The sequence below is a fragment of the Natrix helvetica genome, assembly GCF_964273705.1.
Source record: "Natrix helvetica genome assembly, chromosome: 1".
Taxonomy (NCBI): Eukaryota; Metazoa; Chordata; class Lepidosauria; order Squamata; family Natricidae; genus Natrix; species Natrix helvetica.
Window position 1 is genome coordinate 205,422,340 of NC_138548.1, and position 23,260 is coordinate 205,445,599.

Here is a 23,260-nt window from a genome sequence, read left to right on the forward strand (position 1 = left end):
TAATTGGTGGGGAGGAGAGGAGCACAAAGTGCACAGGGAGAGGTGTGGTCTTCTCTTAATTTGATTGTCATCAACAGAATGGTGCCCCCTTGTTGGGATCCCAGGTCAACTGGCAAAGTCAAGCCTTCATGTCTCCTGGTTCCTGCCGGTGGGGACATTGAGTGGTGGGATTCTGTGGGTGTGGCTTGGTGGGTGTGGCATGGCTTGGTGGGTGTGGCTTGGTGGGCATGGTAGGGGAAGGATACTGCAAAATCTCCATTTCCTCCTGATCAGCTGGGGTTCAGGAGGCAGAGAATAGATGGAGCCAGTCAGAGGTAGTATTTACCAGTTCTCTGAACTACTCAACATTTTTGCTACCGGTTCTCCAGAACTGGTCAGAATCTGATGAATACCACCTCTGGGACACTGCCAAGCTTCATGGTCTATTATTTGCTGCAGATCAGTAGCACAGAAGGTCAGCAAGGTGGGTGTGGATTTCACCTTGGGGTGGGTGTGTATAATATTCCAAAGAGCAGGGGCTACAGCAGAGGAGGCTCTTCTGGATTACCTCCAAGAAAAGCACGTTTAAACAATATGGTGCTCAGTATGTGTAACATGCTAGCAACAAATGAATTGGAGAGCTGGATATTAATTAGGGCATTTTTATTTTCCAAAGAAGGGATATTTGGAATGCCTATCATTTCAATTTTTGTTCTAGTTATGCATTGTATTTTTGGAAAATGAAGATTACTTAATAGTAAATTTTATTCAGTTTCATTATAACAATAAGATAATATAGAAGAAGCAAAATATTTAAACAGTTCTATGCAGGCCTTTAATATAACATTTCTCAGCCTTGCTTACACAGTTAAATTAAATCAAGTAATTTAATGGCACCGCCAGATATGCATACATCTACCACCCCTGGTGTTTCCATTGGTAATAAACACAAATCAAGATATTCTTAGGCTTTTGCAGATACTAAACTAACAACCCAACAATATCAACCACATAAAAAGTTTGCCAAACTAAATTTGAATAATGTACAAGGAATTTGGAATCAAGAATAGGAATATTCTACGTTGAAAAACCATACTTGCAGGTTTGTTCATTTCATCAACAGAGATTTTTAAAAGGTTGATTATTGTCTTAATTTGAAGAGCCATTCATGTCTCTGGAACATCATGCCCCCTTGCCCAGAGGTGAGATCTACTCCCACTCTTTTGGCCTTCTGAAGGTCTTTGAAGAAAATGGCTGTGCCAATTAGCCAGAGGCCCCAATGGGGTCATAATAGATAGCATCTCTCCTCTTCCCTGTGTGGACTTTACTCCCCTCCTCTTCACCCTGCTTAGTTTCATTTTAATTGAAAATTTAAATTGAAGAGACCCTTATTTATTGTTTTACTGTTTACAGTGCATTTTAATTGAATGTCTGTAAGCTGCCTAGCATCGCTTCTGGGATGATAGGTGACATACAAGTTTAATAATAAATAAACGTACTGTCAGCATTCCAAATATCATGCAGAATTAAACCAGAGTCCAAGGCAGAGCTATCCTTAAAGTTCCAATTTAATAAGACAGACATGTTGGCACAACTGTGGAAATCCCGAATCTGAAACTTCCTGGCTTCCCACCCAGTTGAAAGTTCAATATCTTGCCCCCACACCCACAAGTTCATCACATGGTCCAATCTTCCTCTGCCACGCTGGCATTTCCACCCATCTAGTTCCAGTCAGGTGCAGAGGTGCAGAGACAAAGAATGACCTTGGGCTTCTAGAAAGGAATGTTCTTTTTTGACAACAACACATTCTACAATTCTACTCCTTACTATTCCCCCTCCCAATTACTACACTAATGAAACAGCATAGGAAAATAATAGAGAGTGTGGCAGGCCAAAAATCCTAAAAGGAATATGACTGCAGGCCTGACATGTATTTTGGTTTGATCCACTGGTATCTCCTTTGGGGTTAGATTCCATTAGTACTGTGTAGGTGATCTAGTCCTGGGGAGGAAATTCAAGTTAAAATGTGTTATTGCCTGGTTGAACTATGTTCTTCAAATTGGATGCATCACACTTGGAGTATTGCAAAAATCATGATGTCTCCTTGGAAGGATATTGGTCTCTAAAGATTGGCTTAAAAAGCCTTTGAACTGGATGCTTATTAGTGGAGAAGCAGACTGACAATAGGATTTCATATAATCTAGGTCACTTTATTACTTAAAAATGGGTTTATAGTGATTTACACAATTATATTCATATTATTTTTACTATTGAAAGCAATTTACAGCCAACATTATATATATCTTGATAGATTGCTTCACTCATTAGCACCTCATTAGGGTTGGAAAAAAGCTTCGGATATTTTTACTGCAGAATACTGTTGGAAAGATTTCCCCGGTTCTTTCCAGCTGGGAGAAGCCGATGATGACTTGGGAGAAGCCGATGATGACTGATGACCAAAGATTTGAAGACTGCCTTAAGAGGTACTTTTTTTGTCTAGTTTCTATTTTTGGGAGATAATCCTCCAAAGGGCAGAGAGTTCCTGTGACTAGTAATTTCTATTCTTTTGGGGATAATCCCTTTAAGGGCAAGGCAGGGATTTTTCCTATTGGCTATCTGAGTTTTCTCAATGGTTTCCTTCAGGCAAGAGCTGGGCTGGTTTATTGATTCAGCTTTGTTACATTTTTACTAAGTGTGAAGTGCTTTTGGCTGAATACCCAGACATCTAGTTAAGCTTATTAAGAGTTTCTCCAGCGGCTGCCTGGGGAAAGGAAAAAGTGGCAAAAAGTGTCATTTTATTTTTTTGTTTGCTTGCTTTTCTGGTGTTATGGGAATAAAAATGAATACCTGGTAGGCAGAATCCCACCCCCTATTTTCCTCCCCAAGAACTAAGGTGCTTCTTATACTCTGGTGTGTCTTATACTCTGAAAAATATGGTAAATATCAAGAAATAATCACTGCTTCCATTTTCAGTATAATTCCCACAAATAGTTGCACCTGTCAGTTTGTCTGAAAATATAGATTATTATGCTGAGAATGCAAACATGGTAGGAAGATTAACCTATTTCAACCTTCAGTATCTTGTTTGAAGCTTACCTCAAAAAACTATGGTATTTTAACTCAATTTTAGTTCTATCCACAATCTCTTGATTTTGTTTTCATTTAAATACTGTCTAAATTGCCCTATCTCCTTTAAAAATTCATTATTATTTATTATAATCTGAAAAAAGATAAAATATCTAGTTCCTTCACTGAGTCAATTAATTTTTTTTAGAAATCCAAAGCAGATGACTCCTTGAAAAAGAATCACATATCTCAGAGTAATAGGTATTTTGTCTATTTAGAAATCTCCATGGATCTATCCTTTACAGATTTATTTGCTGAATATGAATAAAAATGAACTGCTGGTTTATTAATTAAAAAGAATAATTTATAGGAAGAAGAGGACTATGACATGTAATATGGGAGGGTAGAGATAAAAATTTCTATATTTGTAGTTGCTGAAAAAAATATAGGAAGTTATTTCTTCAGATATCTTTCTTTTCCTTGTGTCTTATTACTCACCTTTTCTTTTACACTTCTATACTTTTACTTTTTCTGTTTCATCTTTATTTTTGTATTTTTTAAAATCTTTGTAAAATTTTCTTTTAATAAAAAATATTTTTAGAAATATCCATCGATCCAACAAAGTACAGTTTTCTGTCACCCCCAAAATATAGACCATTTTGCTGAGAATGCAAATGTGGTTGATCCCCCAATGGGGGAATCCATTCCTGGAGACATCAACAGGATTAAGCACTTGAGTCAGACTGAGGAAGGCATTATCCTGTTATAATGCAGGCTCCACCTCTTTCATGTGTGCTGTTTCCATGTGATGCCTGTAGAAATGAAACAGAGGTTGGCTTGTATTAGTGTTGCTTTAGTTACTTGCTTCACCTTCCCCTCTTTGCAGCTGTCTCTGTCCATGTTTGCCGTATCTTCTGGACTCAGTGGAATGACCTGCCTCCAGAAGTTGTGGTGCTCCAACACTGGAGGTTTTTAAGACAAGATTGGACAGCTCTCTATCTGAAAAGGTTTAGGGTCTCCTGCTTGAGCAGGGGTTGGATTATCCCAGGTCCCTTCCAACTCTGTTATTCTGTTAGCCAGACTTCAAAAGACACCTCAAGAATAGGGATGAGGAACATCTGACTGCATTATAATTCTCAACATCCCTTGATATTGGCCACATTGAGTATGGGAAATCCATGGGCTGTTTAGCTCTACTATTATACTGAAAGTACTAGTATATGTCCTTTCTTTTTTAAAATCTAAAAAAGCTGGTGGTAAAAAAAGAGGAGCCAGGACCACATCTCGTCCATTTGCAGCCGTTTGTTCACACTATCTATAGAATGATCTACTACCTCGAGCTCACAGTAAAGAAATAGACACATAAACCGGGATTCTACAGATTGCCATGTATACCTACATGATTTCCAGCTTCTATCCGAAACACAACCAAATTTATAATCCATAGTCACGCTTTGTATGTCAACTGCATTTGTTCTGATCCACTTGATTGTAAAATTAAAACAGCAAATTCGACTGTAAAATTAAAAAGATGACTGGACCGTACCTAAGATCAATTGATAAATGGATGCAGTTTAGAGGGGATTTATGAAAATACATTCCCCCCCTAATAGAATAACAGTACAGTACAATAACTAGATTATTAACAAATCATAATCTGCACTGGACAATGACACTGTATAGTTTCAGACACTGGGTGGCAGACTCAAACCTCTATGCAGACAACCACCAACCTGAAACAGAGTCTCACAAGCAAGAAGAAACATCAGAACAATTATGCTAATATGGGACCCTGACGCAACAAGAAATCCAGGAGTCTATTTTGGTACTTTATTTACTCATACTACAGGTCCCCTTGACATGTGCTTCCTCTAATGTGATATATGCCACTATCTGCCAGCGATGCCCTCTTGCATTTTAAAATGCAGGCCAATCCACACAAACAATGGAGACAAGTTTGATACCCAGACTCAAAATAAGGATGAAGTACTATCACAATATTTCAAGTTCCCAAGACATTCTATAGCAGTGATAGCTAACCTTTTCGGCACAGAGTGCTGGAGGTGCGTGCACACGCCCACGGCCATAATGCAATGCACGCATGACCCCCCCTGTGCCCCTCCACATGCACATGTTCCCCTGGTGTGCTCCCCCCATGCCCCACCCCTCATACTTGTGTGTGTGACCCCCCCATGCACCCCGCTCCCTGCGGATGCATGTGCAACCCTGTGCACACATCTGCAACCCCTCATGTGTCCCACCCCCACACATGTACATGCAACTCCTGCATGTGTGCCCCGCCCCCGTGCATGTGCACACATATCCCACATGCCCCCTGCCCCCCCTCTGCATGTGCAGCAGAGACCCAAAAACCAGCTGGCCGGCCAGAGGCACGCTCACATGCACAGTGGAGCGGACAGCTTGCGTGCCCACAAAGAGGGCTCTGTGTGCCACCTGTGGCACGTATGCCATAGGTTCACCATCACAGTTCTATAGTAAACCTCAAATCGACTGTTTTGGAAAAATGGGAGTTTTAACTTCACCACTAAATAACAGATTGCTGAACTCACCTGCATAAAAGGTTTCAGGCAACCTCAGAAGGTCTCAAGAAAGACCATAGATTTTAAATAGATTATTGTTAATTGGTACTGGATATCTGTCTTGCATATATTTTGTACGTACATAACCAATTTGTCTTCGTTTCCTTTCTTTCTCAACACTTCATCCCAGTTTAAACATCAGTTTAGCCAGAAAATGGCTAAATGATGTGCAGTTTATGAAAGTTTGTGCTCATTAATAAAATTATCTGAAAAGGGACTACCAGATGACTCCTGATTTTTTGGCTACTATAGACTAACTTGCCTGTCTTCCTACGGTATCTAATACAGATTAAAAGAAACTTGTTCCTTGGTTTATGGAGGTTCTCAGTCATTCACATCACTGCTTCATTTCAAGAGGTAACTGGACTTTCTGGGGTTTTTTTGAAGACTTTTGCTTCACATCCAAGAAGTTTTATGGATCAGAATCGAAACGACTTCAAAGAAAATCCATAAAGTCCAGTTGCCTCTTGAAAAAGCATCTTTGTTCCTTGGTTGTTTGCTCTCCATCCTGATTACTGCTATAACCAACTGAACTAGATATCAAATCCAGTTAAAATTGATCAGAAAGACAAAATACATATTTTTAATTCCTCTTTTTATAAGACAGAGTAAAAAGGAAATGAAAGCTGGGTTATAGTAAGGCAGGGTTGAATATGCTTCCCTTTTCAATTTGGGAGTCAGCAAGTGCATGTAAATAAAGGGTGCAAACATATTTCTTGGAAACCCCCCCTCACCCCCAGTTTAGAGCTATTATTTTACTCAGTCTCATGATGCTTCATCAGCATTTTGCTTCTGTTTTCTGCTTTCCATTTTTTCCCTCGAATTAACCTCTTATAGGCAGTCCTCATAGATTATGTGGTTAAAAACCAATCAAAATCCCAATCATGTTTGGCTAGGCGATTCTCTGTTAGTGGAGTAGAATGATGTTGACTAATTAATTAAGAATTACTTTCTTGATTCAACAGGGCAACATTTATTGTTCCTATTTTATTGTTGCAATCTATGTGGCAGACACAAATAATTTTTTAGTTTTAAAAGGCGACTTTCCTGTTTTAGGCCAAAGCAAAGGCAGAGAGAAAAACAAAACAAAACAGTGTTTACCTTTTCATTGGGTCACAACAGTGATCCAAAAGGCAACTTTAAAAAAAAAAAGACAACACATTTTTGGGTTGTTGCTACATTTCTGGGTAGAAATCTTATTTTGCTGGGAATGTCGCAATATAACTGATCGTGCTGGCTAAGCCATTATAGAATGGAAGATCAGTAATGTAATGCAGCTCTCCTATTTTAAATTGGGAGAGCCATGTGGCCACATTACTGGGTGTCTTGGCTTCCAGCTGCTGTGGAAAATGCCACTCTGTATCATAACATATGGTGCCCATTTATAATATGCTGATGGCAAGCATTCAGACCTGGAGCCAGATTCAGGAAATGCCTTAGGACTGACTTAAGGACCTAACCAAGTAGACGTCTGGGGGGTATTTATTGAATCACTGTTGAGAATTGACAGAGCTTTAGCCCTGTGGGAATTTCCTATCTGCTTTTAATACCTTTCTCAGTTGTGATGCCATAAACAAGGAGGTAGCAAAGCTATGTGGATTCTTAGACTTCAGCAGTTGCAAGGGACACTGCCCCAGAGGGGGCTGATTGGAAATGCCATTGTGTGTGAAAAATAATGGGCTTCCTGTGAGAATACCATTTATCTCTCTAGGTACCCAGGAGCGGGGTACTCTGAAGGCCTGAAGTCTTAGGTGGGTTTCATTCAGGGGTGAAATTCAGCAGGTTCTGGAGAACCAGTAGTGGAAATTTTGTGTAGTTTGGGGAACTGGCAAATACCACCTCTGGCTGGCCCCAGAGTGGGGAGGGCATGGGGATTTTGCAGTATCCTTCCCCTGCCACGCCCACCAAGCCACACCCACAGAACCGGTAGTAAAAAAAAAATGAATTTCACCACTGGCTTCATTTCATATTCTGCAGGGGACTCCAATGAATTCATTGCCTCTGTGGTGATCATGACTTTTCTAACACACCTCAGCAAGCAGATGCTAGGTCTCATTTGCTTCAGAGTACATGAGACATGATCTAGATCAGCAATGGCGAACCTTTTTTGCCTCGCGTGCCATAAGTGGGGGGAGCGCAGGGAGGTCGTGTGCAGGCGTGCCACACCCATAATGCAATGCGCGACCCCCCAGTGCGCATGCGCGCACTACAGGCACAACCCCCCTTGATTTGTGCATGCTTTTTTCGCCCTCCCCAGGCTCCAGAGGCTTTATAGGAGCATGGGGAGGGCGAAAACAGTCTCCCCCCCACCCGGAAGCCCTCTGGAGGCTTCAGGGACCTTCAGGAGGCTTCCCTGAAGCCTCCGAAGCAGTCTTGGAGGGTCGTTTTAAGCACTCTGAAGGATTCAGGGACCTTCAGGAGGCTTCCCTGAAGCCTTCGGAGCGCTCAAAATGACCCTCGGAGCAAACAGGAAGTCCGTTCCCAAACTTCCGGTTTACCCATAGGGCCGTTTTTTTGCGCTCCAAAGGCTTCAGGGAAGCTCATGAAGCCTCCGGACGGCCTCCGGACGGGCAGGGGAGGCTCTTTTCACCCTCCCCAGACTCCTATACAGCCTCTGGAGCCTGGGGAGGGTGAAAAATGGCTCTAAAAAAGGGTGAACTCAGCTGACCAGCGCGTGCATGCACGCTGGCCAGCTTACGGGGCAGCACCTCACCTGCCCTGACAAATGGCTCCGCGTGCCACCTGTGGCACGCATGCCATAGGTTCGACATCACTGATCTAGATCTAGACACCCCACATACCCACTTTATGGTCTGTTTCTGTTGCTCCCCTCTGGAAGGAGGTTTTGAAGTATTTCTAGCAGGACTACCAGATCCTTTGATAGCTCTGTTCCCTCTGCCATCTGTCTGGTAAACTCACAAGATTCGTTTTTCTCGCCGTGTTCATGTATCCATCCACACTAGACCTTGCTGTTTTTCTATGTAATGTAATATCTATGGGTATGTGCATAATTTTGTGTTTATTTATTTAATTAGTCATGTTTGTGCAGTGTATATTGGAGGTGGGGACCCTTTGAGAGCGATATGCAATGAAATTTCATTTTAATGTATGCCGATTAGTGTACATTGAAAGTGGCAATAAAGTTATTCTAAGTTCTAAGTAGATGGGACATTATCACCTGTACTTTTCTATGATCAGTTCCTTACTAAGCTGTGCATCACAAATACTCCAGACTTCCATGTGTTTAGGTGATTACGTTGGTCCTGGCGCATTTCACGAATCTGGATGGACTTTTGGAAGGGTTGGAGGGGAGTAGTAGCCAGACAGTTCACTCTCTCACCAAGTTGACTCCGGGAATACAGAAATAGCCAGAGTGCTAGATGAGATTGTCCCTGTGAGACTTCTGCCCTATCACCATTTAGTTCCCTGAAGGAGCTACGAGAAATGAAGACACCTGAAGTGACACTGATGAGAAATCTGTCATGGAACACTGGTTCAAGCTCACATTGGAGTTTGCACAGTGGTGATAAGAATGTTAATGGATTAATTTTGGGTGCCTGTTTCATCTGCAGATCCTTGACAGCTCCATCTGGGGTTATGTGATAGTTATTGGAGAAATATGGGCAGGATACAGTGTCTGCAGCATACCAGATGAATTGGCAGGGTTTCTTTGAACATAAATTGCCCGTGTCAACTATGGGTTTACTGTCAATTTAACAGACTCCATTGTGGTCAACAAGACAAGGTCTTCTGAAATCTTCTTGGATTCTTTTGAATTTGTGGAACCTAGGAAACTGGATAGAATCTTCTGTGATTTGAACACTCCTTCCCATGTGCTTGACCTGTGGTGCAATCAACACATTTTCGTAGAAAGGGAAGCTGCTGCTGCTTGCCTTGAGGAAGGTGATATTGGAGAGGTCTACCCTGGACCCAACCATCTCCACCTTTCATTTGAAAGGAAGGTTTTAAAGCAGGTTGTAGTGCTCAATTAGAGAGGAATCTAAAGGAAACAGATTTATCAAGATTCGTATCAATCTAATTTCAGGCCAAATCATGGAACGGAAATGCCATTTCTTGCTCTAGTCAATGACCTTCACAGGGACCTTCATGGGGAATGTGCCCCCTTGGTCTTATTTGTTCTTTCAGTGATGTTTGATACCATCAGTCAGAGGGTTTTGTTGACTTGTCTACAAGGGTTGAGCGTCTATTTTATGATAATTCTGCTCCTTCTGAAATGGGCAATTCTCATCATTAATCATAAAGGAGTAGTGCTTGAGTCTATAATCCATCTTATGCAGTATGGCATGCTGCAGGCCTTGGGACTCTCTGCTGGGCTATTTAATCTCTACTTTCAAACCATCAGTTTGAAATTAAATGTCACGAATATGCTGATACTCAAGTTAATATTGCCATTCCAGACTGATGCTGTAGATATCCCGAACAGATCTGGAGACTGTCAGGGTCAAGATAGATTAAATCATTCCAAAATCAAGTTGGCAAACCGGTAACAACAGTCCTTGTTGTATCACTGAATGGTGTCATCTTCCCCAGTATGGAGTTGATCTTCAGGTTTGGGAATTGTTATGGACTTATGTCGCCTGCTTAAACAATGTGTGGAATCCATAGCAAGGGGGATTTTTGCCCAGCTTCAACTACAAACCTAGTTTTGGATGCTCTTCTATCTAAGTTTACCTTGATAACTCAGTGGTTGACCACAGCAATATATCCTATGTGGCGCAGTCTTTATAGATTCCCTAGAAGCTACAGATTGCAAAGGCAAGATAACTCTACCAATCCAGAGTAACATTAATTTAGCATTTAAGAGTTTTGTATTGATGTTCTATTATTTTTCAGGCCTTCTTTTACCTGAATTTGTGTGTCTCCCTTCACATTTCTCTGAAATTACATTATAAACTCCAAGCATGCAGGGTCATACTTTACTAGACATTGCGCATTTAAAAACGAAAACTCACATCCATAAACTTTTCTAAGGGCTGAATGGTTTCATAATATGCTAGAAATAAAACTTGGAGGGATTTTCTTATTTCGCTAATGAAGTTTGAGGCAGAAATATCAGTAACATGCCAAAAGGCTTATCTAATTGGTTTGCCTCTAAGTAATGATAATAATTCTATAATAGGAAAGTGGAAAGAACTTGAATTAAAATAAGAGATTGTTGCAGTTTTACAATAACCAGCCTGTTTTTTTTATAAAAATAAAACCATCATTATCAAAGTTGGTGAACTTTGTGGGTTCCTTTTTAAGGTTGCCGTCCACCAGTGGTGGGTTCCTACCAGTTTGGACCGGTCCGTCCAAACCGATAGTGGTTTGGCGGCCTGGATCGCTGGAACTGGCAGAGACCCAGGCCTGCCACACCCCCAAACTGGTTCCCTGGGCGATGATGGCGCCATCTTGTTTTCCAGTTCTGTGCATGCGCAGAACAATTTTAATTGCACTGCTCATGCGCACGGAGCGTGCATAAAGCACGCACCTGAGCGAAATGGCAGTACTGCCTGCCGGAATCCACCCTTGCCTTCCGCACCCAGTTTTTACAGATTACAGATGAACAAAGTTGGAAGGGACCTTGTAGATCATCTAGTCCAACACCCACCCACCCACCCCCAGCTGAAGCAGACCCTATACCACTTTTGACAGATGGCAGTCCAGTCTCTTCTTGAAAGTTTCCAGTGATGATCAGCTATAGTTCACTGAGTTTGCCATCCTGTGTTTCCAGCATCCGTTCTCATTTCCTCTTTGTGGGTAAATGTCAAGTTCCCATTCTGGGGAAACAGTTCATTCCAGATTGCTTCCCCCCCCCCCCCCAAATTCCCAAAAAACATCTACACCTTGAGGTGGAGAAGAAGAGATCCATATTCTTCCAGTTTTTCAGAAGAGTGAGGCTTTTCTCTTCTCTTCTTGGTTTCATTGTTCTCTTGAACTGAGATTGATTGAGACATTCAACCGGGCACGGCTGGGTGTGGAGCAAAAAGCAACAGAGATATTTGGACATCGTAACCTTTCTCCTCCTGACCTCCAAAGGCAAACTTCGCCTGAACCCTTGGAACATTTATGCAACGGAGTGAATAATTAGCAAAAAGTTCTGCATGCTGGAATAACCCTGTAATGTAATACTTCAGCGTTTCCTGGCAAACTACTCCGAGAACTCATATATACTACTATGCTTACAGGTAGCCCACAATTTATGATCATGGGGGCCAGAATTTCTGTTGCTAAGCAAAGCAGTTGTTAAGTGAGCTGCACCTGATTTTTATAACCTTTTTGCAATAGTTATTATTATTATTATATCAATCATATTATTATTATTATTATTATTATTATTATTATTATTATTATTATTATTATTATTATTATTATTATTATTATTATTATTATTATTATTATTATTATTATTATTATTATTACTATACGATTGTATTACAGCGGCCAGTTGATTCGCCGGATTTGGCATTGATTACTAGTCGGGCTCCACCAAGGGGCCTAGGACGTCGTAACGTATTTTCGTAATATACGTGCAGATCCAAGCAGTGCAGCTTTTTGCATTTGACTGATGGTGATTTTGTCAAGTTTTAACTGTTTTAAATATAATTCCAGTGCTTTTGGAATAGCACCCAGTGTGCCGATTACCACTGGAATTACCACTGCTGGTTTGTGCCATAATCGTTGGATTTCAATTTTTAAGTCCTGGTATTTCGCGACTTTTTCATGTTCCTTCTCCTCAACCCTGCTATCACCTGGTATTGCGATGTCTATGATTGTAACCTTCTTTTTCTCAACCAGTGTGATGTCTGGTGTGTTATGCGCTAGTACTTTGTCTGTTTGTATAAGAAAATCCCACAGGATCTTGACCATCTGATTTTCGGTGACTTTTTCAGGCTTATGTTCCCACCAGTTTGTTGTTGTTTTAATATTATAATTTTTGCACAAATTCCAGTGGATCATTTGTGCTACTGAATTGTGCCGCAATTTATAATCAGTCTGAGCGATTTTTTTACAGCAGCTGAGTATGTGGTCAACAGTTTCATCAACTTCTTTACAGAGTCTGCATTTGGCATCATCAGAGGATTTTTCGATTTTGGCCTTAATGGCATTTGTTCGGATAGCTTGTTCTTGCGCAGCCAGGATTAGTGACTCTGTTTCTTTCTTTAATGTACCTGTTGTTAACCATAACCAAGTTTTTTCACTGTCCACTTTATCTTTTATTTTTTCCAGAAATTGACCATGTAAGGCTTTGTTCTGCCAACTCTCCATTCTTGATTTTATCACATCTTTTCTGTATTCTTGTTTCGTCTGTTGGGCCTTCAGTAGATTTTTGTTCTTTACTTCGATTAATAGATGTTCTTGACTTTCTTTTAAATAATCAGCTAGTGCATGTTTTTCTTCTTCAACTATTTGCTTCACTTGTAATAATCCTCTGCCACCTGATTTTCGGGGCAGGTATAGTCTATCAGTGTCACCACGTGGATGTAAACTGTAGTGCATTGTCATTAGTTTCCTGGTTTTTCGGTCCAAAATGTCCAAATCAGCTTGTGTCCAATTAACTATACCAGCTGTGTATCTTAGAACTGGTATTGCCCAGGTATTTATGGCCTTGATTGTATTTCCACCATTTAATTTAGATTTCAAAATTTTCCTAACTCTGTTGGTGTACTCTCTCCTGACAATTAATATTATTATTATTATTATGTCAATCATATTATTATTATGGCAATAACAATAGCACTTAGATTTATGTACTGCTCCATGGTGCTTTACAGTACTCTCTGAGTGGTTTACAATGTCAGCATATTGCCCCTGACAATTTGAGTCCACATTAAACTGACCTCAGAAGGATGGGAGGCTGAGTCAACCTGCCTGTCAGGATCCAACTCTAGACTGTAGGCAGCCTGGAATATTGCAGTCTAACTACTGCGCCACCAAGGCTCCTCATTACTATTACTATGGTTGTGGCATAGTCAGCCAGATGTTCAGACTGGATTTGACATTTTAATCCACCTATTAAGCCCTCCCCAAGGATCCAGGATCTGCAGATATTATTATCTCTTTTTTTCATTAAAAATGAAACTCAGTCAAGTGAACATTTTAAAATGTGTCACAAATACCATTGACTGGCACTGATAGTTGATATGGGTTGCTGTCAGCGTCCTAGGTATCAAACAAGTATCTTCTTAAAATATATGATGTTCCGAGTAGCTCAGTTTTTTTGCAGTTCTGCTGGTGTTATTGCAGGAATTATTATTATGTGGTTAATCTTTGGTGAGATTCACAGCCTTTGGGGCTGGTTGGTAGCTCAACAGCTCGAGTCCTAACCAAGGACCTAGGAACTGTTAAGGTAATGTCGGAGGATATAAGTTGTTCCAAGTAGGGTGGTTTTTTGTAGAATCAGAATGGTATTGCAGGAATTTATTATTATTGTTGTTGTTGTTGTCGTCGTCATCATCATCAATTTATTTGCTGCCCATCTTGTGGTTCAAGGTGATCCTGAGCAATTTATAGCTGTTAACAAATCACCCCGATTCTTTTGTGTGGCCAAATTGTGTGGTCGTTAAGTGAATGTGACTTTTCCCATTGCTTTTGGGAAGCTAGCTGGGAAGGTCACAAATAGCAACTGATCCCAGGATGTTACAACTATTATAAAATATACCAGTTGCCAAGTAACCAAATTTTGATCATGTGGCAGTGGGGATGCTGCAGGGGTCATAAGTGCAAGGACCAGTCATAATTTACTTTTTTCAGTGTCGTTGTAACTTCAAACAGTCACTAAATATATAGATGTAACTTGAGGACTACCTGTACAAGCAGCCTGTCACAATTCCTTCTTTGTCACTTCTTTTCCCATTCTAGTGTTTTTCTGGTACAAGCTGGGAAAGGTCTGTGTGTGAGAGAGATTTAGCTTTTGCAATCACCCTCTTCAATGCCATGACCCTCTGAATCAAAATAAAGCTTCGAGGCTGGTTAGCCTCTGATTCAGCCTGTTTCAGGGGAACTGCTTCAATTTGGATATCTCCGAAATCTAGTTTGGGATTCAGACATCTCCCTGAAATCAGTGCAACAAACACAGTCATGCGGTTTCTGAGACTTGGGGCCACGTTATTACTCTTTGTATCTTGAAACACTTTCAAAGATCCTGGAGGAAGGGGAGTTGATTGATGGGCATCATTTGTGCTGAGTCTAAGTATTGTGCACTTGATTTCAGAGAGGGAAATATTTCAGAGGGAAATATTTAAGCAGCCCCCCAAATAGGAATGAGGCGTAGGTTACGATTAGTCTCTGCTAGTACCAGAGAATGCATTGAACTTCTTACTAAACACTAAATGGGAAAAATGGGGTTTCACTTCCTTTCCTGTCACTGCATGATGCATCCATACAGATCTAAGCACCAACACATTTAGTAGAATCTAAGCACTTTTGACTTAGCCTTTCATGCTTCCTTGGAAAAGTAGCTTGATCTGTATTTACTTCAACTGGTAAAAGGCCTCATGCTTACCCAGGCATTTTTTTGGTATTACAAAAAATAACGAGTAATATTTTCTGATATTGTCTATGGAGATTCCCAGTGGTCCAAGTCATGGTTGTCCCAAAGGTGATTTCTTTCGAAAGGCATTTGGACTTCCTTGTTATCCAAGAAGCTTCTTCAGTTCTAGCTTCTTGGATGAGAAGTGAAACGTCTTCTAACAAAAGAAGAAAGTCCAGTTGCCTTTGGAAAGAAAGTACCTTTGGGACATTTTCTGATATTGCTTAGACTCAGAATGACTTCTACCCTATTTTTTTGGAATTTTGGAAATATTTCAGCAGCTCTGAGAGTTTTATATTCTAAAACTGGATGTTGGAAGCACCCAGTTCCTAGCTTTCTGGCCTCTTGCAAGCAGGGAAGACAATGTTTACTCACATGTTTGGGCTGAAATTCAATCATCCATCTATTTTAGCTTAGAGCTATTCTTCTGGGCATTTGTTAGTCTGAGATTTAGAGTAGAATTTTTCAAACTTGACAACTTTTAAGATGTGTGAACTTCAGCTCCCAGAATCCCCTAATCAGCATGCTGGCTAGGGAATCTTGGGAGTTGAAACTTTTACATCTTAAAGTTGCCAAGTTTGAAAAACACTGATTTAGAGGAAAAATAAAAGAAGAGACAACATGGTTGATAAGTGTCATCCTCAGACAAAGGTTGCTACATCTCTCTATCTTTGAACAAGTCAAAGAAAACTTGTTTTCTTTCAACTAGGTATATTTAAATATTAACACACCCAGAAGCATTGCAGTGGTGCACTCTGAAAATAAGTGATGAAGTACACTGATGATGTTACCTAGTGGGGTAATGAAATGCCTGCAAAAAAGTAACCAAGCTCAGAAAGCAACAAGAGATTAAATGTGTCCATCACCAAGAGGTGAAACTAACAGGAGAAAGAGCTTTTAAACTCTGCTGTCTTGTTTTCAATTACTAGCTGAGGATTTTGGATACTTTCAGTTAGATTTGTTATCTGCCATAAACCTGATGTTATTTCCTAAATTCACTTACCCGTGGTATATATTACAATACAATACAATAGCAGAGTTGGAAGGGACCTTGGAGGTCTTCTAGTCCAACCCCCTGCCTAGGTAGGAAAACCTATACCGTTTCAGACAAATGGCTATCCAACATCTTCTTAAAGACTTCCAGTGTTGGGGCATTCACAACTTCTGGAGGAAAGCTGTTCCACTGATTAATTGTTCTAACTGTCAGGAAGTTTCTCCTCAGTTCTAAGTTGCTTCTCTCCTTGATTAGTTTCCACCTATTGCTTCTTGTTCTACCCTCAGGTGCCTTGGAGAATAGCTTGACTCCCTCTTCTTTGTGGCAACCCCTGAGATATTGGAACACTGCTATCATGTCTCCCCTAGTCCTTCTTTTCATTAAACTAGACATACCCAGTTCCTGCAACCGTTCTTCATATGTTTTAGTCTCCAGTCCCCTAATCATCCTTCTTGCTCTTCTCTGCACTCTTTCTAGAGTCTCCACATCTTTTCTACACCGTGATGACCAAAACTGAATGCAGTATTCCAAGTGTGGCCTTACCAAGGCATTATAAAGTGGTATTAACACTTCACATGATCTTGATTCTATCCCTCTGTTTATGCAGCCTAGAACTGTGTTGGCTTTTTTGGCAACTACTGCACACTGCTGGCTCATATTTAAATGGCTGTCCACTAGGACTCCAAGATCCCTTTCACAGTTACTACTGTTGAGCAAGGTACCACCTATACTGTACCTGTGCATTTCATTTTTGTTGCCTAAATGTAGAACCTTACTCTTTTCACCTTTGAATTTCATTTTATTAGATAGTGCCCAATGTTCAAGTTTGTCAAAATCCTTCTGTATCTTTAGCCTATCTTGTGGAGTGGTGGCTATTCCTGCCAGCTTGGTGTCATCTGCAAATTTGATGAGTTCCCCATTTATCCCCTCATCGAAATCATTGATGAAGATGTTGAAGAGTACCGGGCCCAAAACAGAGCCTTGGGGTACTCCACTGCATACTTCCCTCCATGAAGATGCAGTTCCATTGAGGACTACACGTTGAGTGCGGTTGGTCAGCCAGTTCCGAATCCATCTGGTGGTGATGCTGTCTAATCCACATTCTTCTACTTTATCTAGTAGTAGGTTATGGTCTACCTTATCAAATGCCTTACTGAAGTCCAAGTAAACTATATCGACGGCATTCCTCTGGTCCACTAATTTTGTCACATTATCAAAGAAAGCAATAGGATTAGTCTGGCATGATCTGTTTTTGAGAAATCCATGTTGGCTTTTGCCTATTACTTTGTTTGCTTCTAGGTGTTCGCTAATTCGTTGCTTGATTATCTTTTCCAGAATCTTTCCTGGTATTGAGGTCAGGCTGATAGGTCTGTAGTTTCCTGGATCTGTTTTTCCCCCTTTTTTGAAGATGGGAACCACATTAGCTCTTTTCCAGTCCTCTGGTAGTTCCCCGGTGCTCCAAGATCTCTGAAAGATATAGTTCAGTGGTTCTGAGATCTCGTTTGCGAGTTCCTTCAGAATCCTGGGGTGTAATCCATCTGGTCCTGATTATTTGAACTCATCTAGGGTAGACAGGTGCTCACTTACCCTTTTCTTCCCCATTTCAACTTGTGTTCCTAATCTGATTTTTGTGGTGCTGTTTTTGATAGGTTGGACTGTTTTATCCCTTTGTGTAAAGACAGATGCAAAACATGAGTTAAATAGTTCTGCTTTCTCCCTGTTGCTTGTCACCTTCTTGCCACTTTCTCCCAGCAATGGACCAATTGTTTCCTTAACTTTTTTCTTGTTTTTAACATGTTGGAAGAAACTTTTTTTGTTATTTTTTACTTTTGTGGCAAGCCTTTCTTTATTGTGAGCCTTAGCTTTCCTCACTTCATCTTTACATGCTCAGGCTATTTGCTGATATTCTGCCTTAGTTATGCCCCCCACCCCTTTCCACTTTTTATACTTATCTTTTTTTGTCTTTCAATTTGCCAGAAAGTTCTTTATGCAGCCATGCTGGTTTCTTTTGGGAGCTGTTATTTTCTTCTTCATTGGTGTTGTGCTAGACTGGGCTTTTGTAATCTCATTTTTCAAAATTTCCCAAGCTTCTTGAGTTGTTTTCCCCTTGAGAGTTCTCATCCATGGAATTTTTCCCAAGCTCTCTCTAAGTTTATTGAAATTAGCTCTCTTAAGTCCAAGACTCTAGTTTCACTTTGTTCTATTACTTGTGTTTGCATAATGTTGAATTCCAATATTGCATGGTCACTTGCCCCCACAGTTCCTGTGGCTTCAACACCTTCTATCATTTTTTCTCTGTTAGTGAGAATTAAGTCCAATATGGCTGATCCCCTTGTTTCCTTCTCTACTTTTTGGGAAACAAAGTTGTCTGCTAGGTTTGTTAGGAACCTGTTGGATCTTTCACTTGGTGCAGAGTTTGTTTCCCAGTTGATGTCAGGGTAGTTAAAATTCCCCACTACTATTGTGGTGTGCTTCCTATATACCTTGGTTTGCTGACTAGCAAAAAGTTCATCTACTTCCTCTGCTTGGTTGGGTGGCCTGTAATATAGACCTATGGCTATGTCATTTCCCCCCAACCTTTAATATTGACCCAAATGCATTCAAATGCATTCTCAGTTACTGAAACATTACTGTTTCAGTAACTGAGAAATATGGTGTTTGTGTGTGTGGGAGGAGGCTGTAGCAGGAAACAACAACAATAACAAAAGGTTTATCTTCCTGGGGCAAAACCCCTCCTAATGAATAAAAATTATTTATTCCCATGCCAGTGGTTCTTAAACAGAAAATAATTCCCCCCCAAAGGAGTTAATTCAGCATATCCTGGAAGTAATGGAACAATTTGTAGCATCAAGCATCTACTTCGGGACTATTGTTACTAAGATGCTTGTGTAAAACAACAGGTTCTTGGTTTTTTTAATTTATACAAGACTGGGGAAAGAAGTAATTGGGTCATTAAAAAACTTAAAAAACACCGCCCTATGTTGAAAGTGGATGCCAAATGCGAATTTTCAGTGTGAAGAGTATCAATTACAACATTTCATCTCATTAGATAAAGAAATGCACAAGTCTCTCAGTGCTCAATTTTTTCCATTGGAAAATAGTTGAGGAAAAGTATGATTTCCAGGCCTCCAGATATGAAGATTTCCCCCTCCCCCAATGAAAAATCCAAATAAGATTTTTTGAAATCAATCTTTGGGGTATCATCTTCGGTACCCAAGGCAGTCCTCCATTTAGAGCTTGACCAAGTCTCTCTGGAGGCAGGCATCTGATTAACCAAAATGAGCTATTGGTTGAAACTGTTTTTATTATGGAGGGTTGCCTTGGCTCCCTGTACTTTCGCTACCTATTTTCAAGCTGGGTAAAGATGCTAAAAAAAGATCTCATGACACATGGTTTCTGTTCCTCTATGGCCCACATTCTAAATGTCTTAGAGTATATTAAAGAATGCAACTGTAGTAGCAATAGTAGTACAGTGGTGGGATGCAAATTTTTTTACTACTGTTCTGTGGGTGTAGCTTTGTGGGTGTGGCTTTATGGGTGTGGCCTGGCTTTGTGGGCGTGGCAGGGGAAGGATATTGCAAAATCCCCATTCCCTCCCCACTCCTGAGGGAAAGGTTAGTGCAAAATCCCCATTCCCCCACCCCAACCCCACTAACCTGCTTCCGAGCTCCATTCTCCTGTTCAGGGCAACAAAAGAAGATCAGCTGGGAGGCTGGGAGGCTGCAGGGGTGGGGCCAGCCTATTTGCGGATTCTCAGAACTACTCAAAATGTCCGCTACTGGTTCTCCAGAACCTGTCAGAACTGGCTGAATACCACTCCTATAGTAGTAGTAGTAGTAGTAGTAGTAGTAGTAGTAGTAGCAGTAGTAGCAGTAGCAGCAATAGTAGTTTATTAATTGATTAGTCTTACAACCATATAAAAAAAGGTAAAATGAAATGAAAATAAAATATGGGTTCTAATTCCAGGACAAAATAGAGAAGAGAAAATATACAATAAAATATATACCATATTTTTCGGAGAATAAGACACACCTTTTTCTCCTCAAAAAAGAGGCTGAAAATCTGTGTGCGTCTTATACACTGAATACAGCATTTTTTTGCCTCCTGAAACCCCGCCGCCTTCACCAAAATGGCCATGCATAGCCTTTAGGAGGCTTCCAGAGTGCTCCTGGGGGCTGGGGAGGGCAGAAATGAGTGAAAAACGGTCCGTTTTTTGCTCAATTTTGCCCCTACAGCCCCCAGGAGCACTCTATAAGCCTCCTAAAGGCTATTCGTGCCCTTTTTTGGAGGGAAAATGGGCCTGTTTTTGTGAAAAGTGAGCCATTTTTGGAAGGTCTGCACAGTGCAAAAACTTTTTTTTTCAATTTGCCTCTTCAAAATCGGTGCGTCTTATACTCCGGTGCTTCTTATGCTCTGAAAAATACGGTATGTGGTAAATACAAAGAATTAGCATTCAGATAAATACGTCATCTTTACAGACTACTTCATTCTGTTTGATATAATGGTTTCTTAGCTCAGCTATCTTAACTATAAACTTAGCAGCTCTGCTCACGATGTATACATTGCAGCCCAGGACAACATAAGACAATCTGCGATTCAGATCCCAGTGGGCTATTCTTTCAAGAAGGGATGTTAAATATCTACACTTAAGAGAAACACACAGTACAGTCAAGAAAACATGAACGCTATTTTTGATAGCTAAAGCACCATATATACATAACTTTTCATGAGATGACAGGTGATGGAAGCAGCTGTATGAATCCAACAACCCAAAGCTTGCTCTATTATTGGCCTTTCTTAAATATTGTATCAAACTTGTTGACAGATATTTTTCAAATTGGATAATAGTTTTGTTCTTAGCCAACCAACTTAAAGATCTCCATTTTGCCAATAGCTCCATCTCAGACTAGGCACTGATATCTAGGACTCTGAAAAATTTCCTTCCCTGGGAGGCAGTTGAGAGTAAATATTTAGTGGAAAACTCATGCTTTGGTAAGTGAATGCAGCTGGGATATGGAAGAATAAAAGAATAAGCAAACTGCTTAAATTGTCAGAGTTTCAAGTAACAGCCCAGATAAAATCAAAACTCCAAGTCCAGAGGCTTCCTCAAAGTATGTTATTAGGCATGTCATATTGGCACAGCTGGTGAAAACCCAACTCTGAAGTTCCCCGGGTTTTCCTCATCCAATTCAAAGTCCAGAGTTCTTCCCCCCATTATACACAACCATCACATGCTCCAATCAGGTCACAGTCCCAAACCTGGATGACTCCTATCCACGCTCCTCCAGGTGCTGGTGAGAGTGTCCTTGGTTCCCAGAAGAAAGAATGTTATTTTGGCTACATATTTTTCCAGCTAACTCTACTCCTCCCCTCCCTTTGCCACAGCTCTCTCCAGCTTCGCTGTGGCAACCCTGAAGACATTCCAAGATGGCTCCAGGGTTAACATAATATTTTGGAAGTTCTGTGGCAACACAGAGCCTGTCCATTTCAATATCTTACTGTCTGCTATAGAATATGGAGAAACTGAAATATATTGACCATGCTGATCATATGTATTCATGTCAAGAGGATGATGTGAAATAATGTGACTATGTTTCCTAGTTCATTAAACGAGGGCATTCATAATAGTTATATCACACCTGTATTATGACATTTCCTAGGTAGATTGAATGATTTTTTATAATTATACTTACTGGCAAGCTAAATACAACAAATATGTGGAGTTGCTTTTAGTGAGGTGGGCAGCTATACAAATTTGATAGAAGATAGATATAGATAGATAGATAGATAGATAGATAGATAGATAGATAGATAGATAGATAGATAGATAAAATTGATAGATAGATAGATAGATAGATAGATAGATAGATAGATAGATAGATGACAGACAGACAGACAGATAGATAGATGATAGATAGAGATGGATGGATGGATGGATGGATGGATGGATGGATGGATGGATGGATGATAGATAGCCAAATTTGTGCCACTCAAGATTATTAGATGATAACCTCAGCAGAGTGTTTTTTTAACAGATAATTAGATAGCATAGCAATTAGATAATTAGGTAAAGGCAAAGGTTCCCCCCACACATATGTGCTAGTCATTCCTGACTCTAGAGGGCAGTGCTTATCTCCATTTCAGCCAAGAGCCAGCACTGTCCGAAGACATCTCTGTGGTATTGGTATGACTATATGCCAAAGGTGCACAGAACGCTGTTACCTTCCCACTAAAGTGGTTCCTATTTTTCTATTTGCAGTTTTTATGTGCTTTCGAACTGCTAGGTTGGCAGAAGCTTGCACAAATAATGGGAGCACACTCCGTTACACAGAGCTAGGGATTCAAACCACGAAACCACCCTTCTGATTGAAAAGCTCAGTGTCTTAGCCACTGAGCCACCATGACACCTTATTAGATAATTATATATCAATAATTAGATAGCAACAAAAACTGTGCCATCTTATGTTTCCTGGGGTTTTTGCGGTCCAAATGCATTAGCCCTAGTAAGCCTCTTCTTTGTTTCCACTTGCATCCTTTAGTTGCTTCCCCACCCCCACCCCCTGAATGTAGCAACCACAGTTTTGGGATGCCTTCAGGAAATAACATCTGAATGCAATCAGCCATTTCTCTTTTGAAAATTGTGCAACTTCCTACTTGGATGGATGGATGGATGGCTATTCCAGTGTATTTCTGAGTGGAGAATTTATAGACGAAATGGGTGAATTTTGGTTTGGAAGGGCAGTTCTGGAGAAAGTTCTCTTAATGACAATTGTGATGCTATAATGTTCAATACTTTTTTTTTAATAAAAAAGGAACATATTTATCAGTATCAAAGACACGTGAAGTCTTTATCCCCTGAACTGGTAAGACTGCACCACTGTACTGTACACTGCAAACAGTGTATATAATTCTGGGCACCACATTTTCACAAAGACATTGATGGGATTCAGCAGGTTCAGAAGGCAACAAAGGTGATACCAGCACTTGAGGACATGGCATATGAGGACAAGCTGAAAGAGCACATTCTGTCTGAGAAAAAGAAAGCGTAGGGGAGACGTGATACAGAATTGGTGTTCAGGTACAGAATAA